General features: G+C 42.9%; 1 protein-coding gene and 1 long non-coding RNA gene across 4 annotated transcripts in view; one reads left to right on the top strand and one right to left on the bottom strand.

The window, feature by feature from the left end:
• CHN2 (chimerin 2) overlaps window positions 1–15,884 on the top strand; it is a 325,324-nt gene that overhangs the window by 270,173 nt on the left and 39,267 nt on the right. The window lies entirely within an intron of this gene.
• LOC132371911 (uncharacterized) overlaps window positions 11,219–15,884 on the bottom strand; it is a 179,184-nt gene continuing 174,518 nt past the window's right edge. For both annotated transcript variants that reach the window (XR_009505008.1, XR_009505007.1), the window contains 2 exons: window positions 12,420–12,578; window positions 11,219–11,917 (listed from right to left, as the gene is read on the bottom strand). This is a non-coding gene — a long non-coding RNA (uncharacterized LOC132371911). The remainder of the gene's footprint in view (window positions 11,918–12,419; window positions 12,579–15,884) is intronic.

The following is a 15,884-nucleotide window of genomic DNA, read 5'->3' as shown; positions in this document are numbered from 1 at the left end:
ATCCCATCGATACTGAACACGTATACAAACTTTAAAGCGGCTAATTTTTTACGAAAAGTGCAAAAGTCATGTAAAGGTTAAAGACATGGGCTCATGAGCCATACAAATCTTGGCCTCAAAAACTAGCTCTGTGTCCCTTAACAGCTGTGGAACTGAGCAAATTATTTATCCACCCAAGCCTCAGTTTTTCCATCTCGGTATCTACTGCATGGGGTTGTTTTAAGAATAAAATGAAGTAATGCATGTAAAGTACAAAGCATGCTGTCTTGATAAGTGTAATCTTTTTTTTTTTTTTTGGCTGTGCCTCATGGCTTTCGGGATCTTAGTTCCCCAACCAGGGATCAAACCCGTGTCTCCAGCAGTGGAAGTGCAGAGTCCTAACCACTGGACCACTAGAGAAAGCCCGCAAGCAGCAATGAAGACCCAATGCAGCCAAAAATAAAATTAAGTTAAATTAATTTTTAAAAAAAGCATCATTTGAGCTAAAACAGACACAAAGGAAAGCTTCCTGCAGAAAGTGATGGGAGGCCAGAGACTGCTGGAAGGATGAATAGGAGTTAGCAAGGTGAACAAAGAAGGATGATGTTGGGTGGGTTGGAGTATATCCTGGGAGATCCAAGTTTACAGTGTGACCCCACCTTCCTAGGATTCTATGCATATAGAGATATATAAACTCGAAGCTTAAGTTATATACTGAGCACAAAAATTTATTTTCAGGCAATATAGGTTTGTATTCTCAGGACAATGCCAAGTATGGACATTAGTCAAGACTAAGCAATAGGCCTAGAGAAAGAGAGACTTTCAGGTATGAAATACAGCAGTGATGAACAGCAAGGCACTGCACGTGTCACACTTCCTGGGCTATAAACACGTCTCCTAGTCTATGAACTGCCTGAAGTGAGAACAGGTACTGGATTTTACTTGCATTTTGATGCTCAGAGCCTAGCACAGTGCCTCACACTTAGGAGATGTTCATTTGATGTTGGTTGATTGTTTGGTTTGTTGGTCCATTGGTTGGTTGATTGGTTGGGTGGGTGAATGGATGGATGGATGGATGGATGGGTGGATGGTTGGATGGGAGAGAGGGAATGTAAAGTGTCTAGAGCAGTGTCTGACATAATAAATTGTAATTATATATTTCTATTGCCCTACAGCATAAACACCTTAATTTTCATAAACACTAAAATAGTTGGGTCTATAAATTCCTACTCATTTAACCTATTTTAATACAGTCCTTGGAATAGTGTTTTTCTTATAATGGAAAAAATATAGCCATTGTTTCACATATGTTTTGTTTGTGCAGAGAAACTAAAATACAAATGCATTCTGAATAAAACCTACCACCATAACACTGTAACACTGCTGAGCATTAATCCTTTAAAGAAGACTTGTTGATTTGGCATATACCTGAATAAACAGATGTGCTTGGTCCCCAGGGCCATTAGCTTTTTTACTTTGGGAGTGGAAGGGACTTTCACAGACCATGTTACTAAAACCTTGTTTTGGATACTATTGCTGAGAAACAAACCATTTCAAAACTTAGTCATGTAAAATATCTGTTGTATTATGGTTACAGGTTCAGTGGATCAGGACTAGGACCGGCTGTAGTGGGGATAACTTCCTCTGCTCCATGCTGTCTGGGGCCACATCTGGGAAGGCGCAAAGGCTGGGGGAATGTGATGGCTGGGGACTGGAATTATTGGGAAACTGCTTTGTTCACATATGTGGCCCCTGACGTGGGATGACTTGAGCACTGAACTTAGCAGGAGTGTAAATCAGTGTCTACATGCGTCCTCTCCATGAAATGTGTTTCCCCCAAACTTGGCAGCCTCAGTATAGTTGAACTTCTTCTAAGACAGCTCACAGCTCCAGTGTATGGGTTTCCACGGACAAGGCAGAAGCTGCATTGCCTTTTATGACCCAGCCTTGGGAATCATGTCATGTTGCCATCATATATTCTACTGGTTGAAGTAAACACAAGCCCATCCAGCTTTCCTGGGAGAGGACATCCACCCCATATCTTGATAGGAGGAATGTTTTTGCAGGACTGTTTTGTTTTTGATAGGAGTTTTGCAGCCATTGTTAAAATACCACACCCCTCATTCTTAGAAACTGAACCCTAGAACCCAACAGAAGGAAATCTTACCTTAACTCATTTCATCACCCTTTGAGCCTCATTTTTATTGACATGTATTATTCGCTTTTTGTGAGGGAAGAATTGGATCGCCAACACCCCCTCATGCCTGGAATATGCCGGCAACATGGTGGCAGGAAAACCTCCCCCCCTTTTCCTGAATTCAGTGCTCACCTTGGATGATGCCAATTTTGAGAGAAAAGCCCTTGGCACCAGATTTCCGTTGGAGCAGTAGCAGGAGGCCTTCTTAACGCAGCAACAGAACCCATGTTAGGAAGCCAGGGCCAAGCAGTTGAGCCCAGAGTAACAGCCGACGACCGAGCAAGCGTGCCCAGAGCAGTGACACCCCCCAAGCTTCCACCTGCCCCACACATGCACTCCTTCTCCTTAGGATCTTGGCAGCCGGTTTTTGTGCTTTTGCCAGATCGCAACGATTTTCTGGAAGGACTCAGGGCAGCAGGCAAGTGGGCAGTTTCCTGTGGATTCAGATCCTTTAGGACATGTCATTTGGGGCTAAGAGACTGTTTCTTATACATCAAGGAGTTTTGGAAAATAAGGTGAGTGGACGCCAGGACCTTGTGTCAGGGCCCAGAGATCTTGGGACTTCAGACTAACTGGCACCAGGGAGCTGAGAGGTCAAGATATGGAATGCTGGGATTCAGATGACACCCTGGGCTCTGTCCAGCGAGACATCACAGTGACTCTAAGGGACCCACAGGAACCAGCCACGCCGTGTCCCATTTGCACTGGTGTACAAATCTTGGAATGAGTGCCCAGAGGTGGTGCTTCCTGCCCTACCCGCCTGGAACCGACGTCCTACCAAGCACTTTAGGCCATCAGCTGTGGCCAGTCATCCTGTGCTTACTTTGCCTCATGCTGCCTTGAATGACTTGCCATGTGGCAGACAAAGAACCATCTCCACTCCCCACAGTGTCACTCAGGACCAGTTAGCAGAACCAGTACCAGCCTTCTTAAATGTACACCATTCAGGATACAGCAGGATCACTAGCTAAGCTTATTTAAAGAGTAGTTGTTATTAATGATAATCATAGGTAACCTCTGTGAGCCCTTGTTGTGTTTTGGTTACTGCAGACAATGTGGGTTATCTGTCTTAATTCTCAGAACAATCCTGAGTTTCGAGGATTAGTGTCCCAGACACTAGTACTGCTAGATACTCATTGGCCATATATGGTTACAATTAAGTTTAGAAAATGCTGATACTTCTAAATGGTAATACAAAAGGTAATTCTCCAAGAAGGGGATATATGTAGAATTTTACAAACTTCTTTAATCGTAAAACAACTGGGATAACTGATAGTTTAGAAACACCAGTTTGAAACCTGAGTGGGTCACCATAAAATATGTTTAGTATTCTATGAGTTCAGTCTAAGAACTATTTGGAAACAAATATAAGTCTAAATCATTATAGCTGGATTTAGTGTAACTGTCTTTGAAAATAGTTACTGGGGATATACCAAGGATGGCCTGGTGACTCCTGAAAGTAGCTGATGGTTTGTTTTTAGAAATCTGTTATCTGCTCCACAACTCTCCGAAAAAGCCTGCTGCATCACAGGGGCAAGGAGCACCCTGTGCTCCCCACACCCAGTCATATTGTACAAGGTGAGGAAGCTGAGAGTGAAGATTTTGAGCCCATTCAGCTGTTCACAGGCTGTCCTGCTACTGATCACCCCGTTCCCCAAGAGTCTTGAAGGCTCTTCCCTGAGTGCCAGGCTAGAGCCCAGGACTAAGGTGACCAGCCATATTTTAACCCCCAAGATCAATATAAGCTCCAACTTCTTCCTTCATTCTGTTTGTTTTTTATAAACTCACATCCTAACATACACCCCTGTTACCTTTGTTCCTTCTGATATCATCAAAATATTTCAGGAGACAAGCCTACTTTTGCAGCATTTACACATCTTCTGTGCAACCCGCTATGTGTTCTACCGTATGCCTTGAAGAACTGCCATTTGTGGTTAGTATACTTCTAGCTTACACTTGGCTCTCTGTTGATTCTGCTTGAATTTAAATGACCATGCGTTTTTTAACTGTGGCAGATCAGAAAAGAATTTTTTCTCCATATCACATCAAGTAAAGGTAGTCTTAGTTAAACTCAGTTGTCAACACCTTCCTAAGATTAGGCCTTACTTTGAAAGCATCACCTGCATAATCGTTAAAGTTAATTTATTCATTGAATTATATATGCATATATACATATAAAATGATGCCAGGCATGGATCTGAGCAATTTACAACTCACAACTTAAATTGCACATTTAGTCGTCTGTGAGGCACTACTATTATTATCCACATTTCATACTTCAGGGAAAGAGGCACAGAGAGGCTAAGTAACTTGGCATGAGGTCTCCCAGCTGGGAAGGGTTGGAACAGGAATTTGAACACAGACAACTTAGCTCCAGAGTCTTTACTCTTACCAAGGAATTCTTAGCAAACAAACACCGTTGTATTTGCCATTTCTATGACCAAGGGGTTTGATAAGCTCAAAGCATTTTCAACCAAAATAGCGCATGGTCGATTACTGTGTTAGTTTCTTACACAACCCTTCAGGAGATGGCTGGAAACCTTCTTTACTGATAAAAAGTAAAAACGGAGCCCTATTTCATTTTTATTATTATAAGACTGAAGTGAAAAAATTAAACTAGAAAACATTTAAATTATTTAAAATAGAAGCTCCTCGATCCCAAATCATTATTGAAATATTACAAAAGCTAAAGTCTCATAGGTATATTATACATGCTAGGATGTAATTTTGGGGGGTTGAATAAATTTATTTAGAGAAAAATCTATGTTATGCAAACCTGATATTTATTCCTTCTTTTAACTCCTGACTCTTACAAACAATTATATATAACAGAAAGAGTATTTTTATCTGAAAACTTTAATTTCAAGGTCAAAATCTCTTCAGAGGTTTAAATCTTGTTTTTACATAAAATAGTGTTCTGTCTTGCATTTTGAAAAGATTTTAATTCATATCAAGAGATGCTATAGGGCTTCCCTGGTGGCACAGTGGTTGAGAATCTGCCTGCCAGTTCAGGGAACACGGGTTCGGGCCCTGGTCTGGGAAGATCCCACGTGCCGCGTAGCAGCTGGGCCCGTGAGCCACAATTACTGAGCCTGCGCGTCTGGAGCCTGTGCTCCACAACAAGAGAGGCCGCGATAGTGAGAGGCCCGCGCACCGCGATGAAGAGTGGCCCCCGCTTGCCACAACTAGAGAAAGCCCTCGCGCAGAAACGGAGACCCAACACAGCCATAAATAAATAAATAAAAACAAATACTTTAAAAAAAAAGAAGAAGAAAAATACCAGTACAGTTTAAAAAAAAAAAAAGTGTGAAAGGTTTAAAAAAAAAAAAAAGAGAGATGCCATAAAATGGCAGGTATTAAGCCCCACCGAAAGTGAATCCTTTCTTAATACCTGCTAGGTTAAGAGTTTTCATGTCTAATAACATTACTTAACCACTTGCTTTGTACATCTTAGTTTCTTTAAATATATTATAGCTGTGAGATCCAGACCACAGAAAACTCTAATATTTTAGATTTATTTCGTTTCTAGTTATGCTTAAAACTTACCTAATTTTCCCTCTAAGGTAAAGACCTCTTAGTACAAAACAAAACTGATGCAAACTTGGGGGAAAAAAGGTTTTTGTTTCTCTGGCAAGTTTTTCCTTTTTTGTCTCATTCCAATTATAATGGTAATTAATTAAAGAAGCTATGAAAGATACAGAAAATATATACATTGGGCTATTTCCTTACAGTGATTTCCTATGCATGGGGCTTTTTAAATATATTTGTAATCATAGTACATTTATAATTTTTTATCCTGCTTTTTTCACATAGTATATTACAACCTGTTACTGTGCACTCTTCACAAAGATTATTTTTTATTGCAGCATGAGCATCATACTTATTTAGCTATTTCCTAAGGTTAGGACATGCACAATATATTCCATTTTTAATATTAGAAATAATGCTGCCATGAATGCCTTTCTGTATTTAGGATCATTTCCTTAAGATAGATTCTTAGAATCTATAATTCTTGAATTACAGAATATTAAAGGATATTAGTATTTTGAAACTCTTGATACAGATGGCCAAATTACTTTCTGAGATGATTTTAACAGTGTACATTGTCTAGCAATTTCCTGCCTATATTTGATATGCTTTTTAGTGTGTGTGTGTGTGTGTGTGTGTGTGTGTTTGTGTGTGTTTTAACTTGTGCAGCCTGGGAGAGCATGGATATTGACCAGATCCATTGCTGCACAGTGGAAAGAGCTTGAACCTGCCTTCCAAGGACCTGGCTTTTTGTCCTGACTCTACAACTAACTGCTGTGAGAACCTGGGCAGCTAACTTACCTTAACGTTCCTTGTATAATGGGGAGATTTGGCCAGACCAGACACATTCATTTATTTATAAATCTTTGCTGAGCGCTTTTTGGTTCTTGATGCCAAAGAGATTAGAAAATATGAGTGCAGTGTCCTTTCTCAGGATATTACATCCTCCTGGCGGACAAATATGTGGAAGCAGAATCACATGAAGTTTAGGAGTATGAACTACAGAAGCAACTGATCCTGTGTTTAAATCCTACTTATTAGCTGTGTAAGCTTGAGCAGTGAGAGCCCTCTTACCTTCGGTTTCCTCATCTATGAAAAGGGGATAATAATATCTTTGTCACAGTGCTGTCGTGCAGATTGAATGAGACAATGGTTAATGTGCCTGGTGCAATATGTGTCCAGTAATTGTTAGGGTTGCTTTTTCCTCTTTTGTTGCTGATATGAATCTAATATATTTGGTAAGTCTTAAGTGGCAGGGAGCACGTGTACAGAGGCATGGCTTCACAAAAGAATATCATGTGTTCAAAGAATGGGTCCTGGGTTCTGAGCACTGAACAAATGTGGAAGAGCAGTAAGCAGCAGGTGGAAGGTCAGGGTCATGGGCCACAATGAAGGTGCTTTTCAGTTCTAATAGGCCATTGTAGCCACTTCACAGAGGTGGATGGACCTCCCCCACCCAAAATTTGCCTTGATGTTGATACTGATGATGCCACGTGCCCATCAAGAGGATGTGAAGTTTTATTACTCACATAATGAGACTTGCTGGAGAGAGCAGGACAGATTCCCCAGCAGGTCTGGAAATGGCCTGAGAGAGCTGGGAGGGACAACTGGCTTAGGGCTGTGCGGTGCTTGGTGGAGGGGGGTTTGGGGGGTGGGGGGGAAGGGGGAGGGGGGGGCTAGAGGAGGGAGCTGCACCCCCAGAGGCTTGTGCGGTTTTGACGTCCTGCTGGCAGCAAGGGAGGAGGCAGGCGGGCCTTCTGGTTGACATGAAAGCATCAACAGTCATTAACCCAAATTGGAGTCAGACTCTTCTCCACACGGGCTATGGTTTTATGATGGACAGAGGGAATCACAGTGGCTTCCTTCCCTTCTTAAAAGTAAAAACATTCTCTCTGGACCCCACCTCTCCCCACCCCTTTTTGCTGTTCCTCTCGCTCCCACCTTCTCCATTCCTAGCTTAACAATAGTCTCTGCTCCAAACGCTATCTCCTCCTATTCTCTCTTAAAGCATCTGCAATCAGGTTTCCCCTGCCGCTCCTTGGAAACTGCTCTTGTCAATGTGATCACTCACTTGCCTAAAAGCTGCTAAATCCTATGGTCGTTTCTCAGTCCCCATCACACCTGACCTGTCAGCGGTACTGGGCACAGTTGGTCATCTTTTCCCTCGGCTTCGAGGATATCAAATTTGCCTCCCCTTTCTCTTTGGCTAGTTCCTTCTCAATTTCCTGACCTCGTAATGCTTGGGGTGGCCCACGGCTCGGTCCTGGGGCCTCTGCAGTCCTCTGTCTGCACTCACTCTCTTGCTGTAAATCCATCTGGTCATGGCAACTCTCAGGAGTGTGTCTCCAGCACCCTCCTCTCCCTGGAACCCAGGTTGTATGTCCAGCTACCTACTCAGAGTTCATACGCTCCAAACAGAGTTCTGCCCTTCCCCCTCACTCTTGCCTCTTCCGTGGTCTTCTTCATCTCTCGTAATGGAAGTGTCATCTCTCTAGTTGCTCAGGGCCCGAACTGTGCCATTATCCTGGAGTCCTTCTGTTACCGACCAGGGTTCTTGGCCTTCCTTAAGCAGTAGAAATTGATCAGAAGCCAGACAAGAAGTTCAGGCAAGGCTTTATTGGGGCTGCAGCAGGGGGCAGCGAGAACAAACCACAGGTTCGCTTGCTTGCTTGCTCGCTGAGGAGGGGGCAAGCTTGTTTCTTATATGGGGTGAGGGTAGGGGTGTGTCCAGGGGTCGGGCCAGAAGGGTGGCTTAGGTGGTCTGCCCATGCCTTTGGTGGTGCTGTGTGCAGGGGGCATGCGCAGTGCCCTGCCTTTGCTCCAGGCTCTTCAGAAGTGGCAGTTGGGCTTTTTGGTCTTTTCTTGTATTTTGTTCATAATTTGCCCCAACTGCACATGCACACAGTTATTTTTAGTCCCTTATAGTTTATTTGTATTTTGTTGCTCCAGGAGACATTTGTCCAGGTACAAGCACTGCAGCAAAGGGTCACAGGCCCCAGCCTGGCTCACTTCCTCTTTTTCTCTCTCACTCCACATCCAACCTGTCAGCTGATCCTCTGGGCTCCACCTTGAAATGATATCCAGAATCTGGCCCCTCCTCACCACCTCTGCTGCTCCCACCCCGGCCCAAGCCACTGTCTTCTCTTCCCCTGGATTTCCATAATAGCCTCTAACTGGCTGGCCTCCCTGCCTCCACCCTTGCCCTCCTACAGTCCTCAACACAGCAGTCAGAGCGATGCTTTTGAAAAGTAATTCAGATCATACCACACATCTGTTCAGAGCCCCGCAGTGTCTGCTCACGTCACTCAGAGTAAAAGCGAAGCCCTTCCTCTCTCCCGCCAGGCCCTTGGGAGCCTCACCTCTCCTCCTCGTCCACGCAGCTCTAGCCACTCTTGACCTTTGCTATTTCCTGAACGTGCCAACCTTGCTCCTGTCTCAGGACCTTTGCATTTGCCGTCCCCTCTGCTTGCAATGCTCGCCCTCCAGATATCAACACGGCTCACCCACCACCTCCTACCAGTCTTGGCCAAGGTGTCACCTTCTCAATGAGGCCTCTCCTGGCCATCCTGTTTTAAATTGCATCCTCCCTCCCCATCACTCTCTATCCTGTATTTTTTTTTTTTTTTTTTGCTTTTTAAAACTTTATTTCAACATAACTATACTTACAGAAAAACACTCATATCGGTAATTAGAACACAATTTAACTTATCCTACACAATTTGGACCAGAAAACTTGGTACATGGTTTGCTTTAAAAAAGAAAGAAAAAGCATTTGCAATCTGGTTTATTTTTCATCTATTACAAAAGTATATAAAAGATCCACCATCAAATGCTGCTAAAGCAAACAGCATGAACCTTGAGAAATTAAACTTTGGTTTGTCTCTGAAAAATAACACGTATTGCACTGTAAAAGTTTATAAAATTGGTGCAACAAAACATTGTTGTAATGTTTCAATGCCAGTTCACAAATTTCGATAACTAATGTCTATCCTGTATTCTTGTTTATTTTTCTTTGTAGCATTTATCACTTTCTAGAATACTATATAATGTATTTACTAGTTTTGTTTCTTGTCTGAGGGCAGAGATTTTTGTCAGTTGTCCGCTACTGTATCCCGTTGACCTAAAACAGTGCCTGACATATGATTGATACTTAGTAAATATTTGCTGAAAGAGGGAAGGAAGGGAGGGAGGGAAGGAAGGAAAGAAGGGAGGGAGGAAGGAAGTAAAAAACCTATATTTAAACATACTAAAGAATAATTTTATTGCATTAAAACATAGCTGAGGTCAAATTGGATGTGGTCATTTCAGACTGAACTGCCCCTCTGCAATACTCATGTGCACACACTAGGATGACAGTGTCTCTCCCCAGGGCTGGCCAGTGGCTGGTAGAAGTGCCTGCATCATCACACGTATTCTGACATTCCACCTGGGAACGGGCTACAGGGCCATATACTTGGCATAAGGCTGGTCTTCCCAACACACAAGTATGAGGTTCAATTGCAGAATTTGAAAATCCCAGTCACCACTCACACAGGAGGCCAGAAATCATCTTAGGTTCACATTTGGAATGCGCAGGCATCCGTATTTCAGAACTCCTGAGTTGGTAAATATCGCCAGGAACTATATTGGGCAGGATCAGCTGCACGGCTGTGAGTGGCCTCAAGGACTGTTTTGTTTGGGTGATTGTTCACTGTAAAAAACACAGTGGGGGATTTGAGGTGTTTTGTGTGTGAAATTTTGAAAAAAACATTTAATAGGTGTCTCTTGTCATTTGCAACGTGGGACAGTTTGCATGCAGAAAACAGCTGGTTAATTTGATTTTTCTCTTTCAGTAAAGGTACATCCTAATCCAGCTGCTGACCAAAGAACCTGGTGGAAAAGCAGCTTGAGGCTCTATGTGGCACATTATGCTCTACAAATTGCCAGACTGCAGTATGGCAAGAAAGTGTAATTCAGCAAACTTATAGCCTCTGGCAGAGATTTCTCAGGCTCAGTTGAGTGAGCGACAGTGGCAGGGAGGGGGTAAGAGAGAAATACATTTGGATTCTACTATACTGTTGGGGGCCATAAGCCAGAAATTGAGCATCTTTGACTTTTGTAATAAAACCCCTAAATCAATCGTTTGGGGTACCTACTTCTTTGGCCGGAGATGGGAAGGTGCAAAGGAAGGAAAATAGAAAGCAAAAGATATAAATACTGAATAAGAGAAGAGAGTCACGTCAGGCAAGAAGGAAAATAGCAGCTGGGAACTTTGTAATAGCTGCTTCTCCCTTAAAATTTGCATTGACTGTTTGGGTCTTAGTTTTATAAAAGGTTACCTAAAGTGTCGTAAGGCAGGTTTAGCAATTTGATTCCACAAATGCTCCATTCTCTTGAAAATAACCTTACTGTCCTTTCTGAAACTCAGCATTTGAGAAATTTGACTACGATTTTTAAAGTTCTTGTGTAAGGAAATGGGTTACTACATTGTGATGTAAACCTCTTTTTTTCCTCATTCAAAAATTGTGCACAGAAACAAAATACCAACAACTACATGTTGAAATGTGTGAAATGCTTAATGCAACCAAAAGTCTTTCTCTGTAACAGGGAGTAACTTTGTGTCTACATCGAAGCAGACTGTGAGAAACAGGAGCAATTAGCCAAAATTGTTGACATCAGCCTCAATAAAACAGGTGGAGAAATGAAGTGGGAAGAACAGCAATTTCAACATTTCACAATCAATCACCCCAAGAAGCATCAGATTATTTGAGTGCTTCCAAACAAGGTGGTTTGGTCCATTTTGGAGACCACACAGGCCTTCAGTTTGGGATGAACGCTGACTTTTGTGGATGAAGGGAAATGAGTTGTAAGAGAGGCGGCAGGACCAATCCTCCAGGCTTTTTGTGTCTCTTGTATTGAGAGTGGCCCTCTGTCCCTGGAGAACAATTAGAGCAGCAGCTGGGCGTGTTGTGCCATCAGAGTCAAAGGTCTCTCCTCCTTGGACCAGGACACAGCAGATTTGGAGGTCACTGGGAGTTTTAGGAGACAGCCAGTTCAGCCCTTGATACCTGATGCTTTGACAGACTCCAGTAAAGCCAGTATTATTCAGCTTTAACTGGCACGTTGGTGGGAAAGATGGCAGGGTCCCACCCTGGTCTCTCATTTCTTTTGCTGTCATGGGAATGAGTTTGCAGTTGAGTCATATCCCTCTGTTGTCTTTCTCCTCTTTCAGGACTGAAAACCACAAGCAAAGAATATAGCAAACACTAATGGGGCAGTTCTTAGACAAAGCAACAGAGATTCGGCAGTATTGGGGAAATGTTCAGAGTTCATAGGATCAAACAGGCTGGGCTTAGTAGTGTTGATAAAGGAAAACTACCGCTTTGATTATCATTCAGCAATTTGGGATTTGGGCTTTTTCACTTAGTATTTCTAGTTTTTTCACTTGCAAACAAGAACAGAGAACCAGATGTAGGATGCCACAGCAAAAACCACAGTGAAAATCTCCGTGCCCCTCTATCCACTGTCCTCTCATAAGCATTCTCTCCATCTCTCTCTCTCAATCAGACACACACACACATACACACACACACACACACACACACACGGGTGTGTATTTTAAATACTGAAATAATAAGTAGTAAGCATATATTTAATATACCAATATCCAGCAATTAAAAATATTTAAGTATGACCCAGAGAGAGTGAAAACAAAAGGAAAAAACAGATTTCTTACCAGCATTCTGGGCTGAATGAATGACTGCAGCATATTGCTGGGTGTCTCTGAATCTGGGCTGGATTTCACATTTTGTAGCTTTGGGGAAATAATGTGCAGTTCAGACTCATCACTCAACCCCAGAACCTCAGATAGATGTGTGGGAAATACACTGATGGTCTAAGCAAGAAAATAAAAACAACCTTTTAAAATTAGAAGTCATTTTGATGGAAGGCAAGAAAAATAGACTGCAAAAAAGTGGGTTTGTTTATTTTCATGAGACAAAACTTTCATGAGAGCTAACGTTGGCCTCATGCTAGTCACTGGAGGTATAGCTAGTAGAAGAACCCTGGGGGGGGGGGGCCCATTTTAAAAGTTTGTAATAAGTCCTCTAGGAAAAGAGAGGAGGAATGAGCCCCGTGTCAGCTCTGAGCGGTTTCCACTGCTGATCTGCTGCGACAGGAGGGCCAGGGATTTCCATGGGAAGAAAATCAGGAGAGGGGACTTCCCTGGTGGTCCAGTGGTTGGGACTTCACCTTCCAATGCAGGAGGTGCAGGTTCTATCCCTGGTCAGGGAGCTAAGATCCCCACACGCCAGCCACCAAAAACCAAAACATAAAACAGAAGCAATATTGTGGCAAATTCAATAAAGACTCTAAAAATGGTCCACATCAAAAAAACTTTAGAAAAAAAAAAAGGAAGAAAATCAGGAGACCTGATTCCATTCCCCAGGACACGCCCGTTAGGACCTCGGTTTCTTCATCTGTAAAAATGAGAATAATGATTCCCGCTGTACCTTCCTCATAGAATAGAGATGTTACCGAACCAAACTTGGGTCCACTCACCCACGCGCCGTAAAGCCAATCTACTGACACCAGGTTGTGGTGAAGGAAAGTGCAGCATTTATTGTAAGGCACCAGACAAGGAGTCCAGGGCAGCTAATGCTTGAGAGGCCCAAACTCCCCAATGGGTTTCAGAGAAGCATTTTTAAAGGCAAGGTGAGGGAGGGATGTTGCAGGGTATATGATCAGCTCGTGCACAATTCTCTGATTGATGGTGAGGTAACAGGGCAGTGTCACAGGTGTTAACATTATCAATCCTCACCCTCTAGCCCGACTGGGGGCTACATGCTCATGGTCATCATGTAGTTAACTTCTTTCATTTGGTAGGGGCTTTAGTATCTGTAAAGTGACTCAGGAATGTACATCAGATACTGTTATCTGTGTACTTCTGGGAGGAACTAAAGATTCTGCGACTGCCATATGGCTGATTTACTGTTTAAATTGTTTCCAGTTCTCCTAGCCCAACTGCTATTTTTGTCACTACATGTTCACATCCTTTCAATCATTAATTCTTGAGCCAGGCTTTTTTTGTGTGACTCAGGGGAAGCCTTGGAGACTACATCTTTTCTACAAACAAGAGGCAGGCAGAGGACATGGTGGGGGGGAGGGGCGGGGTCTGTCCTGGGAAGGCCCCTAGGGTTCTGCTTGGTTACAGAGATACCATATAATATAATATAGTCCACAAATATACAATGGTACTTTTAATATTTTTCTAGACCTGAACTTGGTTGTGACCCTTAGGGCCTCACCCTGGGGCAGAGTCCCCCTGTTTCCAGTACCCCTTCTTGTGATACCAAAAATCTGATAGCTTGGTCAAAAGAAAACCCCAAAGGGCATGGCCACTGGATTTTATATCAGAGACTCAAAAGAGTAAATTGACTAGATGAATAGGTAGTGATGATGATAAACCTCTATAGTGGTACTTTGACTTCAAGATATCTTATAGCCATGGACATTCATTCAGCAAAATTTAGCAAGCACCTACTTTGTGCCACGTTTGAGGTATGACACTGGAGTTTTAACTGTGACCTGAGCACACACAGTATCTGATCTCATAAAGTTAGCAGTCTGGGGAGGGTCGTAGGTAATAATTTAAAAATCGTACTGCTAGGTCATGGTTATATATTCTTAAGGTGGCGGGAAGAAAGGGTGGAGGGTGAGGCTGGGAAGGTGGCAGGGGCTGGACCACGCAGGCCCCTATAGGCCATGGTGTGGATTTTTGCCTTTAAGTGTCTGTGGAGTTCTAAGTGGCATGATGGGAGGTGAGGGAGGGGTGGGCGTGAATAGAAGCATTTTCACATTCTGTGTTTGAAAAGGTGTTGATTCCTATGGTGGGGTGGTTTTCAATAGCATTTACTCCATTCATACTTCCCTCTTCTCTGATAATCCCCCTGAATTGAAGCGCTTGAGATTAGTGCAGTGGTTTTCAATGTTAGGAGCACATTTGAATCCCCTGGGGGATTTTTTTTTTTTTTTTTTAAAGCCCAGGCCCATCCCCAGAAATTTGGATTTCATTGGTCTTAGGTGGAGCTTGAACTGGCTTTTGTTTGTTTGGTCATTTGTGTTCCCCAGGTGATTCTAATGATCAGGTAAGGCTGAGACCCACAGGTACAGAGGAAAGCACAAAACGGGTCCTCAAAGTGTGGTCCCTGGAGCAGCAACGTCAGCGTCACCCGGGAACTTTTCTCAGTCAGATTCTTAGCCCTGATCTCACACTGACTGAGCCGGAAACCCTGGAGCTGGGGCCCAGCAGTCTGTGTTTGAACCAGACCTCCGGGGGTCCTGAGATCCACCTGAGTGTGAGAAGCACTCGCTGTCGAAGGTTGCAGGCAAGAGAACCTGGAGTCTGGACCTGGTTCTAGATCTAGTTGTAGAATAGCTCTGTGATGAGGGGAGGGAGGTGCAAATCATTGAACTTCTCTGACCCTCAGTCCCTTCAGCTGTGAAAAGAGCAGGTGGGATTAGGTGAGCTCAAAGGTTACCTATGATGTTAGTCTATCATCTGTGCACACGAAAGCTAACAAAGTCTTTATAATATACTTTTTAAAAATCTGTATTTTTATATAATAGAACCAGAACATAATCACTGTAGGAGGCTCAAAATATACATGAAACAATAAAGAAGAAAATAAATGTCAATTAAAATTTCTCCACCTAGAGAGAACTGTTGCCCCCTCCCAATTGTTTGGTGTGTTGGAGATATTTTGGTGTTTTTTCTTCTGATATTTTCTGCATGCATCTACTTACAAACCTGAAATCATGGTTCAAGAGCCTGCTTCTCACCTAACATTATATCAGGGGCATATCCCTTCATCACTAAAAGTGATTTTAATCATCTTTGTTAGTGTCTACCTAACGTATAAACATTACATGTTTATACCATAATGTATTTAACCTTTCCCCTGTCTTGGATGTTTAGGCCTTTTCTCATTTCTTGTTATTATTATGATGAATATCTATCTATCTATCTACGTATTAATTCTTTGTCTGAAGACCTTCTTAAGAGAATCCTAGAAACAGAATCATTCGATCAATGCACATGAGGCATTTGATACATTGCCAACCTTTTTCCCCAGCAATGGGCCACTTCTTAAAAACACCATCAGTCTGTTAGCGAGCTGTCCTCATGACACCCTCACCAGCA

Source organism: Balaenoptera ricei, chromosome 9 (assembly GCF_028023285.1).
Source record: "Balaenoptera ricei isolate mBalRic1 chromosome 9, mBalRic1.hap2, whole genome shotgun sequence".
NCBI lineage: Eukaryota > Metazoa > Chordata > Mammalia > Artiodactyla > Balaenopteridae > Balaenoptera > Balaenoptera ricei.
The sequence above is the reverse complement of the archived record's forward strand: the minus strand, read 5'-3'. Positions and strand labels throughout refer to the sequence as shown.